Genomic DNA, 18,730 nt, shown 5'->3' with positions numbered 1-18,730 from the left:
CGGCTGCTCAGCTCAGGCTGGACTCGAACCGCTGTTGCTCAGAGCTCAAACTCTTGAGCGAGCTCTTAACCAACTGAGCCATTCGGCCGGCCCTTAGAAGGCATTTTCTTATATAGCATTCTGGCAACTGTTCTGGTGCATGCCTCTTCACTTTCTGATGTTAAAGCATTATTAAATATGATTTGTCATCCTTCTTTCTCTGCATGCAAGGGTGCCAGTGGGTAGACTGGGTGGACATAACACATACTACCAACATATTGGATTTATATACTATTGTAGGGAAGTTCCCCATGTGTCTAGGTTAAATGAATGTAATGCTTTATACATATTTTTCTGCAATGATCTACAAAAATATTCCTTATAGATATTAATTATCATTAGTATAGAACAATAATATCATATTGATATTATTATCATTAATAATGTTATGAACACAGATTTGAGACAATGCTGTTATACCATATACAAAGTGTTAAAATAAGTACATTATCTTGAAATTCAGGGTGGATCACCAATTTAGACTTGCAAGACACTAAAGATTCTGAAGAATTTAATAAGAACTTCATCAGCATCTATTGAAAGTATCTTTCACTTTCAAGTTTAGCCATTCATATAACAAATTAAACAGAAATTGGACTCTGAGCTTCTGACAGTAGTTATGTATGAGAAATGCCACCTTAGGGCGGGTTAGAATAAGGCTCTACAGTGAGCCCATCTGAGCACAAATATTAGGGATTAATTGCTGAATACATGGCTTACATTGAATCATGAAAAATAAAATTTTTCCTTTATTCTAATTTACGATTTGGTTTCCATAAGATTTCTTTCCCTCTTCTTAGTCCCTTATTGCTATGCCGATCCTCTTAGAAGTCATAAAATATTGATGACATGTATGTGAAGTATGAGTAAAACTGTTATCATAACATTTAGTTCCTATATCAGGAAGGTAAAATTTGGAAAATTATTTACTTTTCTGTTTATCAGAAAGAATCTCAGGATGGAGGGTTTTTTAGTCAATTTATATAATTATCTAGTTTGTGGATTATTTCTCTGGTACTTAATTTGCAAATTTCTTACAGACTGAATGAAATCTATTGTGTTGTTAATTGGACAGCAATACAAAAAGAAGTAAATATTTCATTTACCCATTTTGCTACAGGATAATGGTACTAATAAGATTTCATAATAAATCATTGATTACAATTCTTAGATGAGAGAACAGTCCTGTAGAAAGAGAAAATTTTACTTTGCTTGGTTTCTCTTTGCCAACTCTATGAGTGTCCCACAGAAATTTTACTACATTTCTTTTTTGATGTTTGTTTTCAGGATATGCAATAATTTTAAAATATGTTGTTTCCAGATTTTACACTAGTTGTTAATATTTATTTTATATTTTTGCAAGCAGTGAGAAGGCTGGATTTGTGATTAAGCATTGAAAAACCAAGTCAGTAAATATTGATTCAATATTTAGTTATCAGAAAGATGACCAGTTAAATACAGAACTTACTGATTACATGTCAGATTTAGAAAAAAGACAATGGAAGACATGCCACTTATGACATCTTCTTACTAACCCCATTCTCATCCCTTTCTGGGTGGGAAGTTTACCTACTTGGCCAGTTGAGAGGTCTCTGGGTGAAAGGTGGAGAGGACAATAGAAAAACCAGGAGGAAAGTCATCTTTAGCTACTGAAAAGGGAGAAGGTAGTATCTAGAGAGAAGAATAGAAATACAAGGTGTGAAGAAGTTGGAGAAATTTGGCAAATGAGGAAAAAAAAATGAGTACAAAAACCCAGCATCTTGGGAGAATTGGAAAGCCATGTGCAAAAGAATAAAACTAAACAGCTATCTGCCACCATATACCAAAATTAATTCAAAATGAATCAAAGACCTAAACATAAGAACTGCAGCAATAAACTGCACAGAAGAAAACATAGGGACTAAACTTATGGATCTTGAGTTCAAAGAGGATCTTATGAGTTTGACCTCGAAGGCAAGGGAAGTAAAAGCTAAAATAAATGAATGGGACTATCTCAAACTAAAAAGCTTCTACACAGCAGAAGAAACCATCGACAAAATAAAGAGGCAACTAACCAAATGGGAGAAGATTTTTGCAAACAACACCTCCAATACGGGGCTAATATTCAAAATATATAAGGAACTCATACAACTCAGCATATTGGATTTAGGGCCCACCTTAATCCAGTAAGACCTCATTTTAATTTGATTAAATCTGCAAAGACTATTTCCAAATAAAATCACATTCATAGAATCAGATGGACATGAATCTTTGGGGGCTCTATTCAACCCAGTATAATGATATTAGATTACAACTTCAAGTATGAAAGAAATACATATACATGTACATATACATATACATATATATGAATATATATATATATATATATATATATATATATATATATATGAATGTATAAATACATACTGATAAAAACAAAAAATAAAATAAATATATGGGAGAGAGGATTCGGATGCTACTCACAAATGAATTCCAAATATATATGTAGATACCCCCCTCTAGAGGAGGTGGAGCTTATTTTCTCAACTTCCTCCTGTATTACCACACACACACACACACACACACACACACGTACACTCTCTGAGTGTGTACTGGATTTAGTGACTTACATCAAAGAATAGAGTATGGAAATAGAAAAACTAGTAACTTTATAACGCAGAAAACAGAATGTCCCTTCATGTGGCATATTTCACCTCTTGCCTCTGGCAACCACCATATATGAGCTTCAGTTTTATGTATTTATTTATTTTTAGATTCCACATATAAGGGAGATTATATGGTATTGGTTTTTTTTCTGTTTGACTTATTTCAGTTAGCATAATGTCCTCAAGGTCCATACACGTTGTCACAAATGGTGAGATTTCATTCTTTTTTATGGCGGAATGTTCTCTCTTCATGTATCTATCTCTAGCTATCTATAGATAGATAGATATACACACACACAATTATATATACACAATTTCTTTTTTGATTTATCCATTGATGGACACTTGAGTTGTTTCCATATCTTGGCTATTGTAATTAATGCTGTAATAAACATGAGGGTGCATGTAACTTTTCAAGTTGGTGTTTTCATTTTTTTTTGGAGGGGGGTGGTAAATAGCCAAAAGTGGAACTGCTAAATCATAAGGTAATTCTCTTTTAACTTGTTGAGTAACTTTCATTCTGTTTTCCACAATGGCTGCACCAATTTACATTCTCACCAACAGTGCAGAAAGATTTCCTTTTCTCCTCATCCTTGCCAATATTTATATCTTGCCTTTTTTGATAAATAGCCATTCTAACAGGTGTGAGGTTGTATCTCATTATGATTTTGATTTGCATTTTCCTGATGACCAGTGATGTAGAGCATCTTTTCATGTTCCAAATGGCCATCTGTATGTCTTCTTTGGAAAACTATCTATTCAGATCTTTCTGCTCATTTTTAATTGGATTTTTTTTTGGCTAATTCAGCTGTATGAGTTCTTTATATACTTTGGATATTAGCCCCTTATTATTAGATACATGATTTGAAAATCTTTTCTTCCATTCAGTAGGCTGACTTGTTTTTATTGATGGGTTCCTTTGCTGTGCAGAAGCTTTTTAATTTGATGTAGTCCCACTTATTTTTGCTTTTGTTACTTTCACTTTTGGTGTGAAATTCAAAAAAATCATCACCAAAACCTATGTCAAGGAGGTTACTGCCTGTTTTGTGAGTTTCTATAACCCATTTTGGGTTTTTATATATGATGTAAGAGACAGTGTTCCTGATCCTTTTGCATGTGGCTGTCCAGTTTTCCCAGCACCATTTATTGAAGAACTGCCCTCCCCCCATTGTATATCCTTTGCCTTTTTTCAAAAATTACTTGACCATAAAATTGCACCACTTTTTATACTGTTTTGATACAAAAATATTTCTCACAATAAAAGGCATATACCCTCTATAATGGTATGTATACTTTGAAGATAATTTTGTCAGATAAATCAGTAATAGAAATGATAATTACCTTCAAACAATTTTAGTCTTGAGTAATTTAAATTATCATCACTCTTTTGTCATCCATCATTCAGAATTTTAGTTTCCAAAGCTAAAGATTCATGAATGAAACATTTAACCTAGTCTATAATTGCTTCTGATAATAAATGGTGATGGAAGAAAAGAGTATCATGGAAGGAGGGGTAAAAGAATAAGGTGGTTTCACATACATACTGATTTCTGTGGAGGGTAAGACAACCAATGATGGATCCTGGACAGAGGAGAGCTAATCTTGGAGAGCTGGAGAGGCAGAAGTAGATAGAAATGAAAATATGACCATCAGGAAAATAAAGGGGTACTGAAGATAAGGCGAAAAAAAGAAATAAGAGCAAATTGAACTAATGACCATTCTAGAGAAGTCACTGTCTTGAACAATCAGTTTAAAATAACATCAGTACAATTTTATTTAACCTTTAAAAGTCACTTCCTACCACAGAACCATTTTTTGATGGCCTCATGGGTTATCTCCTCAGACATATTTAAAGGAGTTTCTGTATGAAATGTATGTACAACCTGTAGACTAATTTCTAAGGCCATATTTTAGTGAGAATTAAATATTTGGTGTCCATCAATAATATCTGTAGCCTTATTGAGAAGAAAGACTCCACATATTTTATTATTTTATTTCTCTTTTCTACCTTCATAAATCCCTTAAAATAACCAAGTTCCTATGGGTATATTATGATGGCTTTTAAATCTTCACTAAATCATTATGAATAATCTTCCAGCTGTTAGGAGAGTTCAAAAAGGTATATAATTTAGTTAATCTCTTCATTAATTAAGTTCAATTGATTTTAAGAAAATCTAATAATTGAAAACTATACTGTGATGGAAAGAATGACCAAGAAGATTAGTTGATGACTTGCATAATAAATAAGTTTTTGTTTAAATATTGAAAATGGCTTAAATACCATCCATTTAATTATATTTTCCATCAAACTGGTATATTCATGACTCATCAGTTTGACTGATTTCCATATCATGGATTATTGATATTTTATAGTAACTAATTGAAATTTCTTGAAATAATGTCTGTCTGAATTGTAAAATAGAAGGTTTATAAAGGCAATTTTATTGATTTTGATATGGTCAGATAATCAAGTTTTATAAATTGATACTAAAGGATCTTCTTAAATAAGAATGAGTAAAATTCTTGTAAAGTAACAAAAATATTTTTGGAATTCTTAAAGGTGTTTAAAACAGTGTTTAAAGCTGTGTTTCCTACAATTTAATCATCTAATTATTAATTTACTTAAATTATTTTTCCAAACAAATTAAAGGTAAATAATCTTCTATTTTAAAAGGTCTAATAAACTCAAATTTGTCTATATTTCCATATTTTCTTTCAGCATCTCTTTGAATTAGCAAAAATGATAAATTAAAATGAATGGCACCATAACACTCTGGAAAACAAGGAAAGTACATCATCAATGAATCAAAGTTTTATAAAAATTCTTGGAAGACATAGGACACAAAAGAAATATGATTGGTAGGAAAATGATGACATTTAACAAAAATCACCAGAGACCTCCATGGTGAACCCACAAATATAGAGGGCAGGGATAGGCAAGGGGCAATTCTGGGTCATTATTCAGGCATCTACTTTCCAAACAGCTGAGCAAGTTAAACTCTCCCCCCTATGCAGGTGTAAAGAGAGCTATGGTTTGGTAGCAAAGGCTTTTTTGCTCTGTGGCCAAAGCCCAAGAGCCATTCTCAAAATCAAATGGGTACAGGGGTGACGTTCCTAAGGAAGTTATCTTCTGAAGATGCTAGGGCCTAAGAAAGAAGTCAAGCAGACCTCGAGACACTCTTGTCTGCCACACAGGCCTAGAAAAAAAATAAGTTTAAGATGACAGGCAGGAAAACAGTTCCTTTCAGTAGTAGAATATACTAGGCCTATAAGAGTTTCCTTCTGTAACCTGCTTTTTTTCCCAGGGGTACTTCAAAGAGACTGACTGTCAAAACATTCCTCTGACTTCCCCTACTTATACAGAGCCTTCATGAAGTCAGCCTTCTCACTCAGGCGAGAGGCCTCATGGGGAAACAGTACTAACCAAGAGCAGACAGAATATGTGCCAGCTACCTCTACTATTCAATATAGTCCATCATTTATAAGTGTGGTTACACATCCAAGAATCTTGTGAAAATTGAGGAAAACCAACTACATGAAAGACAAGGTCAAATATGAACAAACAAAACAAATCAACCCATTTGTCCTTGGGGCTAAGGGAAGTGGTATAGAAGACTTTTCAACAGGGAAAGATATGATATGATTTGAATTTTTGGATGTTTATATTCACTACAATATGGAAAACTAATTCCAGGGGAGCTAGAGTATAAGAAACCATTTAGAAAACTGTTGCAGTGGTTGAGAAGAGAAATAATGGTGACTGGTAAGGGTGAGCTAAAGGAAACTCAGGAATATAGGAGATGTTTCACAGATAGACTTAGTGTTGATTAAAAATGGTGTGAGGGAGTCAGGAGTCAAGGTGATACCCAGGTTTCTGACTTACCCTTTCACCATAATTATTTTCATTTTGGAATTCAGTGGGTTTTTCTCTGACTCTCTGAGCCAAGTTATTTAGCAAGGGACATGGTGGAGCTCACCTTGTCCAATTTGCTTTCTGCTGAAGCTGTGAACAATGCGCTGATTCAAAGGTGGGTCAGTCTGTTAAAGTCTCAAATATCTGGCTTTGGCACCCAAGCTAACTTAGTGTCTAATAAGTCAGGCATATTAAGTGTCTGGATGTTTTAAAGAGTTTTACCAGAGCCCTTCATAGATGAGGATAACAATAATTTTAAAGTATAATATTAATATAAATCCATGACTTCATGATAGAATAATATTGAGGTTTGAGGTTTGTGATTATTCATTAAATATGCATATGCTTATGTGGATTTATATATGTATATGAGTATGCTAATATATATAACATATAATGAATATGTGTTATATGAATATATTTAAATTCTGTGTCTAATTGACAGAAAGGTATGATGTCTTACACTTTTAGAAAGAATAAGATACATTTTGAAATATTTTGGAATATTAACATTAAAGGTTTTAATTAATTCAGATTTTTATTAAATGGAGCAATCAATTAAGCATATAATATTATACATGCAATAAACCCAAGCCTGTGCAATTGCAATCTATGGAAATGAGTTGTACAGTGTTTCACTTTTCCCTACACCATTTTTTTGGGTGAAATAGAAATTTCCGGTTGAATAGATTGTATGGCTTGTATCTCCTAATACTTCATGGACTGTGGGTATAAATGGACCTCAATGACAATAATATATAAAGCTTCACTCTTTGTTGTCTCCATTTCAGTTTATTTATAGAGGATCTAACCCTTTGTAATATTTCCTCAATTACGTCTTTAAGTTAACCAAAGGCTGTTTCTTGGTTTCCAAAATAAAACTATACAGTCTACTAAGTGTTTGCTATGATATAAAATTAAAACTCTATTTTTAATTTTAGTCTAATTTTAGTTTATCTTTGAACCCTTACCTAGAATAAGAGTAGTACTCTGAATATAAAAGAAAAAAAAAAGACTTAAGAAGGAAGGAAAAAATACTTTGTCTCAGGTGTTGAGTGGTTCTGAGAAGTATATTGAGTCCCCTGTAATTCTGAAAGGCAAAGAGCAAGCAGTTTGTGTAAAGGTATCCCAACAATTACTTAAAAATTTTGAAACTGCATGTTAATTTCAGTTTCAAGAAAGGAGTAACATTCTGTCTTTCCTAAATCTTAAACTTGGTTCCTGCAAGAAATTAGTTTTAATATAGAGAACAAAAAAATATTTTAAGGCTGTGTTTTGCTTCATCTTATAGTATTTGATAATAAAAATAGGTTAAACTGGCATAATGCTCCTAACTTTGTTTAAGCATGTTAGCATCTAATAGTCTGTTGAATCTCCACCAGCATCCCTTTGAGGCACAGTTAGAATCACAGTCTTATTAGATTCATGAGAGAACAGAGTCCCAAAGACATGAAGCGTTTTCCTGAGAACACAGGATCAGTGAGTGCTAGGACCATGGCTAGAAAGCCAGGCTTATGATTTTTAAACTTTATCTATTTTAGCAAAATGAACATTTGAGTTACAAATCAAGGATGGTGTGTGTGAGGTTTGGTGTGATTTGAGGGACTTCAATATTTTCTCACAGCCTCCTACAGAGCCTGAAGCCTCAAAGTTCCAGTTAAGACACTATCCCCCAAAAGTCCCTGGTTGAATGCAAATACCCAGGGTTTCTGATTTACTCCAAATCAATGTATACGATATCTTCTTTTCTGCCACACTTTTCCCACACACCAGTGCCTTGCAGCCGCTGAAATGGGAACTACAGTGAAGATGAGCGGGGCTTTTTAGAGTTCTATGGTGAAAAAAGTTTAAAATGAAAACGGTGTCTAAATCATAAGCAAAAAGATCCAGAGGCAAAATTCTAGACTGGTATGACCTGCCCATGTGTTGGCTAAAAAAATAAGTCCTTACATATTATCTGAACATATTTTACTTCAGCTTATTATGGTGAATTAAGGTTCTACAAATCCATGATTTTTTGGGTAGCAACTATTCTAACAATTCTCAACCTTTCGGAGTTTAAGGGATTAACAGTCATTCTCACTTTAATGAATTGATAGGAATTTGTACTCTTAAATTGTTTCCTATTAACAAAGCTGAGATCAACTCTTCTAGGAAGTTGACATTTCAGTCCAGGAGGATGGGTAGCCAGGAGAGGAGCAGGGGTACTAAATATAAAACACAAGTTCAAGATTTGTTTTTGTTTGTTTTCTGTGAACTTAGAAATATGACAACTATTTATAGCATTATTTCCATTTACAGAAAATTCTCCAAATAAAATCCCTTGATAGGATGGATATTTGCTTGCATATTATATAAGATGTTTGCTATACTGATATCCTTATTACATTACAGTCCACAGCACTCAGAGCTGTAGTCTAGAACACTTGTAACAATAGATGAGAATGAGCAAAATCTTTACATTGGGTACTTTCTTTAATCCTAAATTTTCAGGGGCACAAAATTGTGGGCTCCTGGAGGCTTTCAATGGGAGTAAAATGTAGAAAAATATACTGGCATATATACTAGAATAATACAAAGAAATGAAAAGATAATAGAGCAAAAATATACTCTTTCCTCCTATTTATATAGGGCCAGCCTTGACAAACAATAATTTTCATGAGAAAACAGACATAAGACATCTTGGGCACTATTTTTAGCTTCCATTTTCAATTTTGATTTCACAAAGAAATTCAGGATGCATGCCCAAATGAAGGTTTCATCTTTATTTCAAGGCAACAGTGAACAAAATGAGAAACCTGACAAACAACATCACACTATAAGAGAGGAACACAACTTTACCAGTTTCATTTTGAGATTCTTCTTGTGTATGTATGTGTGTGAAGACTAGAACAAACCTCAATTTTCCAAACATTACATGAAAAGAAAATATAAAATGGATTTCACTAAACCTTTAAAAAGAAATCATACTTTTCACATTCAGTCAATTCTTGGTTATCTATTATATAGTAAACTTAAATCTCTGTCTGACTTTGTACCATCACCCAGCAGGTACCTAAGTTACCTTGTCTTGGTAGTTATGCATTTAATCTTAATTTATGGCCCAAATATTTTTTTAATAAGAAGGTTAATTTTCTTTGAGAAAAATACTTATTTCAGAAACAAATATGAGTTCTATCTCTACAGTTATAGCCCTTTAGATAGATGATAGATAGATAGATAGATAGATTAGATAGATGATAGATGAAAGTAAATAGTTTATAGTGGAAAACTTCAACTTTTGGGGATCATGGTTACAATATATCTAATCATTCTGTGAAGAGTAAACTAAAAGATAAGACTATTATTGTGAGAATTTTATTTTTAATCCTAGGTAAAATTTCAACTGGATATATACCACTTGGGTATTTCCAAAGGTGACCAATACAATTTGTTGGCAGATATGTGGTGTCTACAAAATCTGGAAATCTCAAGGACAAGATTTCTCATAATAGTGAATGTGCTATAAGTGCATTTTTGTATGGGAATTTTTGTTAGCTTCTCAACTGCTAGGGTTGAAAGCCTAGGTGTCCAAAGTTACAATTCATACTAGAAATGAATGTCAGAGATTCTTTCTACACTCTGCCTTATTGTTCCATTTAAAAATTGTTGTATCACATTTCTACTAATAAAAGCCTTTCGAAGGATTCTATATCACTCTTTTGCATGGCACATTCACATCCTTCAATGAAAGTCGCTATTATCAGAATAATGTGCTCTTACTAGTTATTTATTACAACAGCCCTCATAACTTCTTACCCAGGCAAGCACTAGAAATATCTAACTCATTACCATTACATAAAATAACACAGGGTAGTTTCAGAATGAACGAGATCAGCGCATGAAATTCTAAATCTGCTTGCGTTCCTGGTTCTAAAGGAAACGGTTGCTATTTAATAAGCACCGGTAACTTTAACTATTGGAGAGGATATACTAGACTCTTAGTGAAAACATTACCCAGACAAAATCTTGTTGGAAATACCTATTTGCTACCTTTTTTTAAAGTCTGAACACCCTTGGATGTTCTCAGGCTAGTTGATGAAAGAAAATGGACCCAGATAGAGTCAGAAAATGCCTATTGACTTATTCAGCTGGAAGTTGATCCTGGTTGCTATTTAAATCTATTGCTTTAAGTGTCAGCAGACATACTGCATTCCTTATGATGGTTCAGAGGGCAGACATTTGGGTCAAAATATTCCTTCCCATTCTAAACCTAATGTGGGCATCACAATGTTTACAAACAGCTGTTACAATAACCTAAAGATCCAAAGAAAAATGTGACACATTCAAGAATCTGACCGTTAAAACTCAGCATTTGTTCAGATAGCACCTTGTGGTTTGAGGTAATAAGACCCATGATGATAATGGTATTTGTCACATTCACAGCAGCTATATTCATGAGAGTGGAAGTGACTACCCTCTTACACACCCAGTTACTGCTTTGACTCCAGGTCTGTATTTTGGCTGCCTTGGCAACAGCACAGCAATAACAACTGGAGCCATAATGGTGATGTCAATCTAAGGACATTTTTGGATAAAGCAGGAACCCTGACTTTCACTACAGACAGACAGAAAGAGAGCGCACAAAATAAACCAAGAAGATTGGGTGCATAGCACTAAACTACACAAGTATTACGCTGGGACTCATATCCCGAGTCTCTAGGATATTACTGTAGTAGTCTACTTTTACAATTATCTAGTGGTGGTTGTTTTGTGGGGAAACACATTTCAGAGAAGTGGGTCTCTGTAAGTAGGGGACTTTTTTGTTTTGTGTCTTTGTCTGAAACGAAACTATGAAGGAAAACTGTTCACTAATTTTGACCACATTAATCAGTGTGGGTTTCCACATAATCATTACAATGAAAGAGATTACAAACAACAATGAAAATAGACAAAATCGATCATTCGGACTTCCTACTGGTTGATTTGTCTCTTGTGATTGGCCACCAGTATCTCTTCTTTTGATCACATAGTCAAATTGCTTTTCCTTGTCCTCATGACATGAAACATATTTTATATCCTTATGAATTGCTTTGGTTAATAAATGTGAGAAGTGACAGGTGTCACTTCAAGATGAAACCTTTTAAAGGAAAGTTCAATTTGCAGTTTTTCCTTTCTATTGACAGGGTACCCAAACACTTTCCAGATGATAGCAACATCATCATTCTGGCACGAGAAGATGTGGAACACAGTCCCCAGTTGTCCTGTCATGAATATGAGCAAGAAACACACTTTTCATTGCACTGATCTACTGCAATTTTGGAGCTGTTATCACAGTGTGATTTATAGACATTTAAAGATACAGTTTCTTATTAAAATATATTTAACATATAACATTGTGTAATTTAAGGTTCAATAAAAATACATACATACATATATCTATACATACATGCATAAATACATACATACACCATTCTTTATCCTTTCACAGGATCAGAGGCTATCATAAAGGTATCACTTCAACTCTTCATCAGCATAAGATCGACTGTTTCTGTCTTGTCTAGAGATAAACTGCAGGAACATGAATTTATGCCAAACTATGTTCTTCAGGAAGAAACTCAAATGCACCTTTAGACCAATCCAGATGAACTGCTTTACTGACTGAACTAACCAGAAATAATTTCTTTAACTTGTTTTCTTGTAAATCAAACTAGAGTTTTATGAAATAATCTTCATTGTCAGCCAGACCTCTTTCATTTTCTTTTTTATTGGCCTTTTCCTTTCATATCCTTCACACTCTTTTTTCCTTACAGCCATTTTCTCCTTTACTTAGGCGGCATTCTCCTGTCTGACAACAAGAGCAAATGATTATTACCACTTTACATAACAGATTCTGGCAAAGTATTTGTGCTTCTGTTTCCACAGTAATTTAAATTATTTCTGCTGTAAGTGGAAAGCAAAGTTTGATCTCCACCTTATGGAATCTTTGCTGAGTGATATCAGTTCCACTGGGCATTTCTAGACTCCAAAAAATAATTGGACCCTTTGTGATACAGGTAAAATAGAACACATTTAACTTTAAGGCAGGCCTACTATGTTTCTCTGTTTATGTCTGAGATCAGCCCAGAACAACAGCTTGAGTGTTGTTTCTGTGAGCATAATTAAATGCATAAAAAACAAGGAGTGTGTGTGTGCGCACACACGCACATACATGTTCATGTGTTTAAAGTAAAATAAAAGACAGTGTAATCAGCTTAAACTGGACCTTCATCACTTTTTTACTTATGATAAGTAACATCATTGTATTTGTTCATACTCTTTCTCCAAAATTACTGCAATAAAAGTCCATACTTACAGACTTACTTGGAAAGTCATGATGACTTTCAGAAAAATATAAATGCAGACAAAGTATATTCTATATATTATTGACCAGAAGTAAATTCTTTTTCTCAAGATACAGAAAGGATATTTAAAAATTTGTGAAACATTATGGTATGGTGTAATATTTTTCAAAAAGATTGGTTTTTTTTTCCTTTGCAGAATATCATTTTTTCTCTAAAGTAGTGATTTTGCACAAGATTTACTAGTTGTCAGTTCCACCTACATTATATGTACTAATATAGAGAGGCTCTATAAGGAATTTTAAAGATAACAAATATGCTTTATTCTACAGGATTAAAATAATTTTCTAGAAATTAGTTAATATCTCCCCAAATTAAACATATGTATTAATTTCAAAACTGCTTTATTTAGATGGTTTATTTATTAAAATGAATAACAACTATATCAATTTAAAATATTTTAAATTCATTTTTTATTTATCAAATGTTGAGGAAGAAGTTCAGTAATCAGTTTGTAAAATACTAAAAATCCCCCTTTTTACCCAAATCTGTGTTTATAAAATTTATTGATCTGTGACAATTTTACAACTCTGAGTGTTATTTTCAAGGATCATATTACATACTCATATTGTCCTCTCTATGAATCCATGGATTGGGATTGTATATACATAAATTAAGGGTAATTTGTTAAAGAAATAATAATTTTGATATCTTCGTTAGTAGAACTAAAGGTAGTTAAAGCTCTCAATAGGGGATTTTTTTAAAGAAAACTCCCCTACCAGAGTTACCCACACATTTCTTTTAAATATGACAATCCACTTTGCATTGATCATAGGCTTTATTAAGAAGACTGTTGACTTCAACACTAAAAATATCCCAAAGAATTTCTGATCATTCTAGAGAATCCCTGAGCAATCATTTTTCTAGCACTTAAACTGATCATATGCCATTAGATAGTTGAGGTTGAGGTAGGCAGAGGTGAGGGAATTCACATTTCCTGAGCAACCACTATGGACCCAAACTTCTTTTAGGCACTTTACATATATTACCATGTTTAGTATTCATAATCAGTCCATGATGAAGCAATTATTATCTCCTGATTACAGAGGAGGAGGCTGAGGCTCAGGAAGGTGGGTAATTTGACAGGGGCCATATACCTGGTAAGAAATATTAGAAATTTATAATTTAGGGCTTTTGATTTTAATGTCTATATTATTCCATTATGCCATATTGCTTCCCAGAGAGTACAATTGCTGCTTCATTAATTTAGGGATTATTTTCAAATGAATTGTCTACAAGTACTTGGCCAATTATTTTCCTCCTATGAAATTAACTTAAAATTTACAGATGTGTGGTTCAAATTCTTCATCCTTTGATATTTATCAAGAATTTGACAAAGTAAACTGAAAAAAATTACTGAAAAATCTTCATGAATGGGGCCCAAAAACATTCAAGAAATGCTTTGCACTTGTAGCTTGTAGCTTAAGTCATATTTAGGAAGGGCTGGACTGACCCTCAGAGCCAGATGTTTCTACTCTCTGGTCTCCCTTCCTAACCTCTTTTCTTCTTCTTCTTTTTAATGGTTTGGTATATTAGAGATGAAGTAGTTCCTTGATCTCTGCCCATTTATCCAGTATCTGGAAAACTCTGAGTTAGAACTATAATTTGCTTTCTTCCTGTCAGCGGAAATGAAACCGTAAATATATGGGCATTTTATCTACTATCTATACAGAGTTCTGCTGCTTTGATCCTGCTCCCTTCCCAAATCAGATTCCAGAATTGTCTCTAATTCTAGCTTTATGCTTCTCAGAGGGTGCTGTGCTTTTTCTTTTCAAACGTATAAAATCTTTTGGTATTTTTCCACTCATGTTTAGAATTCTGACTTTGATTTTGACATTCACATTTTCTAAATTTTAATGTAAGAACTTTCTGCCATACTTTGTTCCTCATTTAAGATTTGTTGCAAAATTCTAATTAACAGATTGAACAACAAAAGAACCCACTGAACACCCACTAGGTTTTCTTTTCTTTTTTTTTTGAAGGGGGAAAACATTCTATAAAAAAACACCGAACACTATAAGACACACGCTGATGAACACCTACTGCTTAATGAAATTCATCACCAGCTAAATTCAGTTCCTTCTTCCCCACTTCATCGCCTCTTCCCCCTACACACGCACGCACACACACACAAAAACACACACATGCCCTCAAAAGACCAGTTGTAATAGCATACACACCATAATATATATTTTTAAAAGAGGGTTTGTAAAACTGGAAATCTTCGTGTTTCAAATAGATGAGATGATAATTTCTTGAGTGTTTGACTTCTATTTTGTTGTATTAATCAAAAGGTTGCTCTGTTTGTGCCATTACAAGGCTCATTTAAAATATTATTTATTTCTAGAAGTTCTAAAAGTATAACATGCTAACATTTTTTATCATAGACTTTTTAGAAACAGATTTTTTTTCCCCCAGCAAATTAACTAGTAATAACTGGAGTTAAGCCCAAAGTGCACTAAGTAAAGATTTATGATTGTCTGCACATAACAGCAATGTTGAGTGAAGTGTTTTCTTTTAACCAAAAGTATATGACGGGTAGTTTTCAGTCATTTTGTAACTTAAGTTCTAGAAGACATCACTTTAGGTTATACTTAGTATAAGTGTAAGAATGAAGAAACACTTGCTTATACATAATTTCTTAGAGTTTCAGGGGAAAAAATGTCCCGTGATTTTTAAATAAGTAAGGTTTAGCCCATAAAGAGGATAGGACTTTCTTATCTTCTATTCAGTTAACAGGTTTTAACAGTTTTCTGAATACTTATGAGTAGCTCAGAAATTCATATAAGTTCATGTAATTCACACAGCATCTGTTGTGAAAAAATAAAGTGATAATTTACATCCAATTAAAATATTTTTCATTAGATAAAATGCTTTAATAAACTAACAAACTTATATAAGAAAATAGTATTCACTGGGAATAAAACAAGTCAATTTTCTATAGAACATACAAAAAAATCAAAGATTGGTCAACTGGAAAAGGAGTAAGAGTCAGTCTTTATGTAAAATTTTAATACATTAACTACTTAAAAAAAATAGTGTGTCCTAATGCCTTACAATTTATGTAAGTTATTTGAAAGCATATTTACTCATGAGGTGAATCCTTATTAAACTGCTAAAAATATATATCTATAAACCCTCTCATATCTACTATAGAAGTGGAAATTTCAGGAGTGCTTCTTATACATGATTGCCCTTCTGTCTTTTAATCTAGCCAATTATATTCTATTACACGGGACTATATGTAGCCCTGGCTTAAAATGAAGTTAAAGGTTGTTTTTTATTAATTTCTTTTTTATGATATAAGGGTTCTTTACCTTTAGAAATAAGCTTATATATAATTTGGCAGGCAGTTATGCAAATGCATTCTGTTAGGGCAGATTCCAATGGTAAAACATAAAATAAACTTAAGAGAAAAGGGGGAGTCAAGGAAAGAGAAAGTTAGTGGGTCTTGATTTTTTTTCTGTACTTTAAATATTTTTAGGCCTCTTTACCACTGCTGTTAGGTCATTTCTGTTAGCTATACTAAAGAGCCTTTGTCAGTCTGGAGGAGGCAGCCATGTGTCCATGAATGCTTATTTAGTACAGTGAGGACAGATGGCCTGGAATTGCTGAAGAAGACCTTAAGATATATTTTTAAAAGGAAAGGGAAAGAAACAATAAGGGAGGAAATAAATTAGAGAAGAGGCAAATGTGTGGCCAGGAAAAGTGTGCACACGAACACACGCACACAGGCACACACACACACACACACACACACACACACACAGGCATACACACACACACAGACACACACAGGCACACACACACAGACAGGCGCACATGCACACACACACACATAGGCACACAGGCACACACAGGCACACAGACACAGACACACACACACAGGCACACAGACAGGCACACACACACACACAACTACACACACATACATAGGCACACACACACATAGGCACACACACAGGCACACATGCACACAGGCACACACAGGCACACACACAGACACAGGCACACATAGGCACACACACACAGAGACATACACAGGCACACAGGCACACACACAGGCGCGCGCACACACACACACACACACACACACAGGCACAAGCACACACACATGCCTACAAATAAAGGCAAACTATAAAGTAGTAAGTAGGACCTGATGTATTTACAGATTTACTTTTTCTGTAGAAACTTTAATTTTCATTGTTGTTGATTTGTTATCTTTTTAGCAGAAACTTTACAATCACAGCCACTTCTGGTCTGGGTTTATATATGATACACCTTTTTTTTCTGGTTGATATATAATACACCTTTTGTTTCTTATAGCATCCAAACTTGAAATATGAACTTTGATTCATAAAAGCTCAAGGAATTTCTTTAAATAATACTAACCCCTGACTCTGTAAGAGTCAATGCTCTTAACACAATTTTTTTAGAGTCTACCATAATGAATTTATCTTGCTTAACATTTTGTTTCAGTTTTTCCCTCTTATTTTAAGAAAACATACACACTATTGCCCAATCAAAAACTCATGAAAGATTATTTTATGTGTATTAGAAATGGGAGAGGAAGTGAGGGTGGAGAATGGCTGGGCATGGGGACATCAGTGGATATTATTGTGTTTGCAAGTAGAAAGACTTTGTGAGATGTGCAATGATAAAAAGTGACATTGGTGGATTTTTATTATGTATTTTTTCTTTCCAAGTTATCAAATTAACATTTTTTCCATTTTCTTCATATTTATTCTATTTCAACCATGCTTTGACTATGCCAGGTAACAGAGAACTGTTGCTTCAATTGCCAGATTTTATGTTGCTCATAAAACAAATATTAGATTCCAAATTTCTTCTTATTGCCTTCTGAGTTGTCATGGTTATCAAGCGACACCTTCTCTGAATTCTCTCTCATTTTAACTCTTTTCCATGCTTTGTATAAATAGGTTGCTTGGAAATCAAGAGAAAAACAAACCATCAAGTTTGGGTGCTATAAGAAGCAAGCAACACAAGAAAGAAAAAGAAAGATTTCGTTAACCACAAAGTGAAATTGGAAAGATTTTATCCAGAAGCATTAACTGTCATTAAATATAAGCAGTCTGAAAAATACCTGCTTTATACAACGGTGCTGTGAACAAGCTCCGGGTGACTTGCTGCCTGTTAAGTGTGTGACTCTTGCATTGTGGTTAGAGCTCTTCTGCAACACCCCACCCCACCCCCAACACACACACACCCACCAACCACCACCACTACCAGCCATGAAACAGGCAGCAAGGATGCTGGGTCATTCTAAGGTAAATATAAAAAATATTTTTTTGGATACAAGCACCGTTTAAAAATAGAAAGGCGAGAAGATTCATAAACAGAACCTTTGAAATTGTACAATACTTTTGTCCTACAAAAACATCTGTTGCTCAGATGAGTGTTTGGAACACTGAGTGCTTTAGATTACCCCTTAGAAGGTGTGTTGGGTGGTGGCTCTCTGTGGACTTGGCCCCAAGGGAGGTCAGCCTGACTCCCCAGCCTGTTAGCTCAGCAATTTCCCAGTGGTCAGCCCGTCTTGCCATAATCATATGCTGGCGCCTCAAGCCTGTTTCTTAACTGTACTATGTACCTTCTAATGAAAGCATCCCAAAATATCCCCAACCGCTCAAATTCTGGGGCAGCAGTGACCTCAGACTGGACTGCTGGACACACTGCATTTGCTCAGACAGAATGGCTGACAAAAATCTCCCTGCCACGATGACTAAAATGTTCAC

At 34.0% G+C, this 18,730-nt stretch overlaps 1 long non-coding RNA gene across 2 annotated transcripts in view; it reads left to right on the top strand.

The window, feature by feature from the left end:
* The window catches only part of LOC109381983 (uncharacterized), a 162,859-nt gene extending 144,644 nt beyond the window's left edge, over positions 1-18,215 (top strand). For both annotated transcript variants that reach the window (XR_002123850.1, XR_002123851.1), the window contains one exon: positions 17,918-18,215. This is a non-coding gene — a long non-coding RNA (uncharacterized LOC109381983). The remainder of the gene's footprint in view (positions 1-17,917) is intronic.
* The last annotated feature ends 515 nt before the right edge of the window (positions 18,216-18,730 follow it).

This window comes from Hipposideros armiger, unplaced genomic scaffold (genome assembly GCF_001890085.2).
Source record: "Hipposideros armiger isolate ML-2016 unplaced genomic scaffold, ASM189008v1 scaffold_57, whole genome shotgun sequence".
Lineage (NCBI taxonomy): Eukaryota > Metazoa > Chordata > Mammalia > Chiroptera > Hipposideridae > Hipposideros > Hipposideros armiger.
This window is presented reverse-complemented; position numbering and strand designations above follow the sequence as displayed.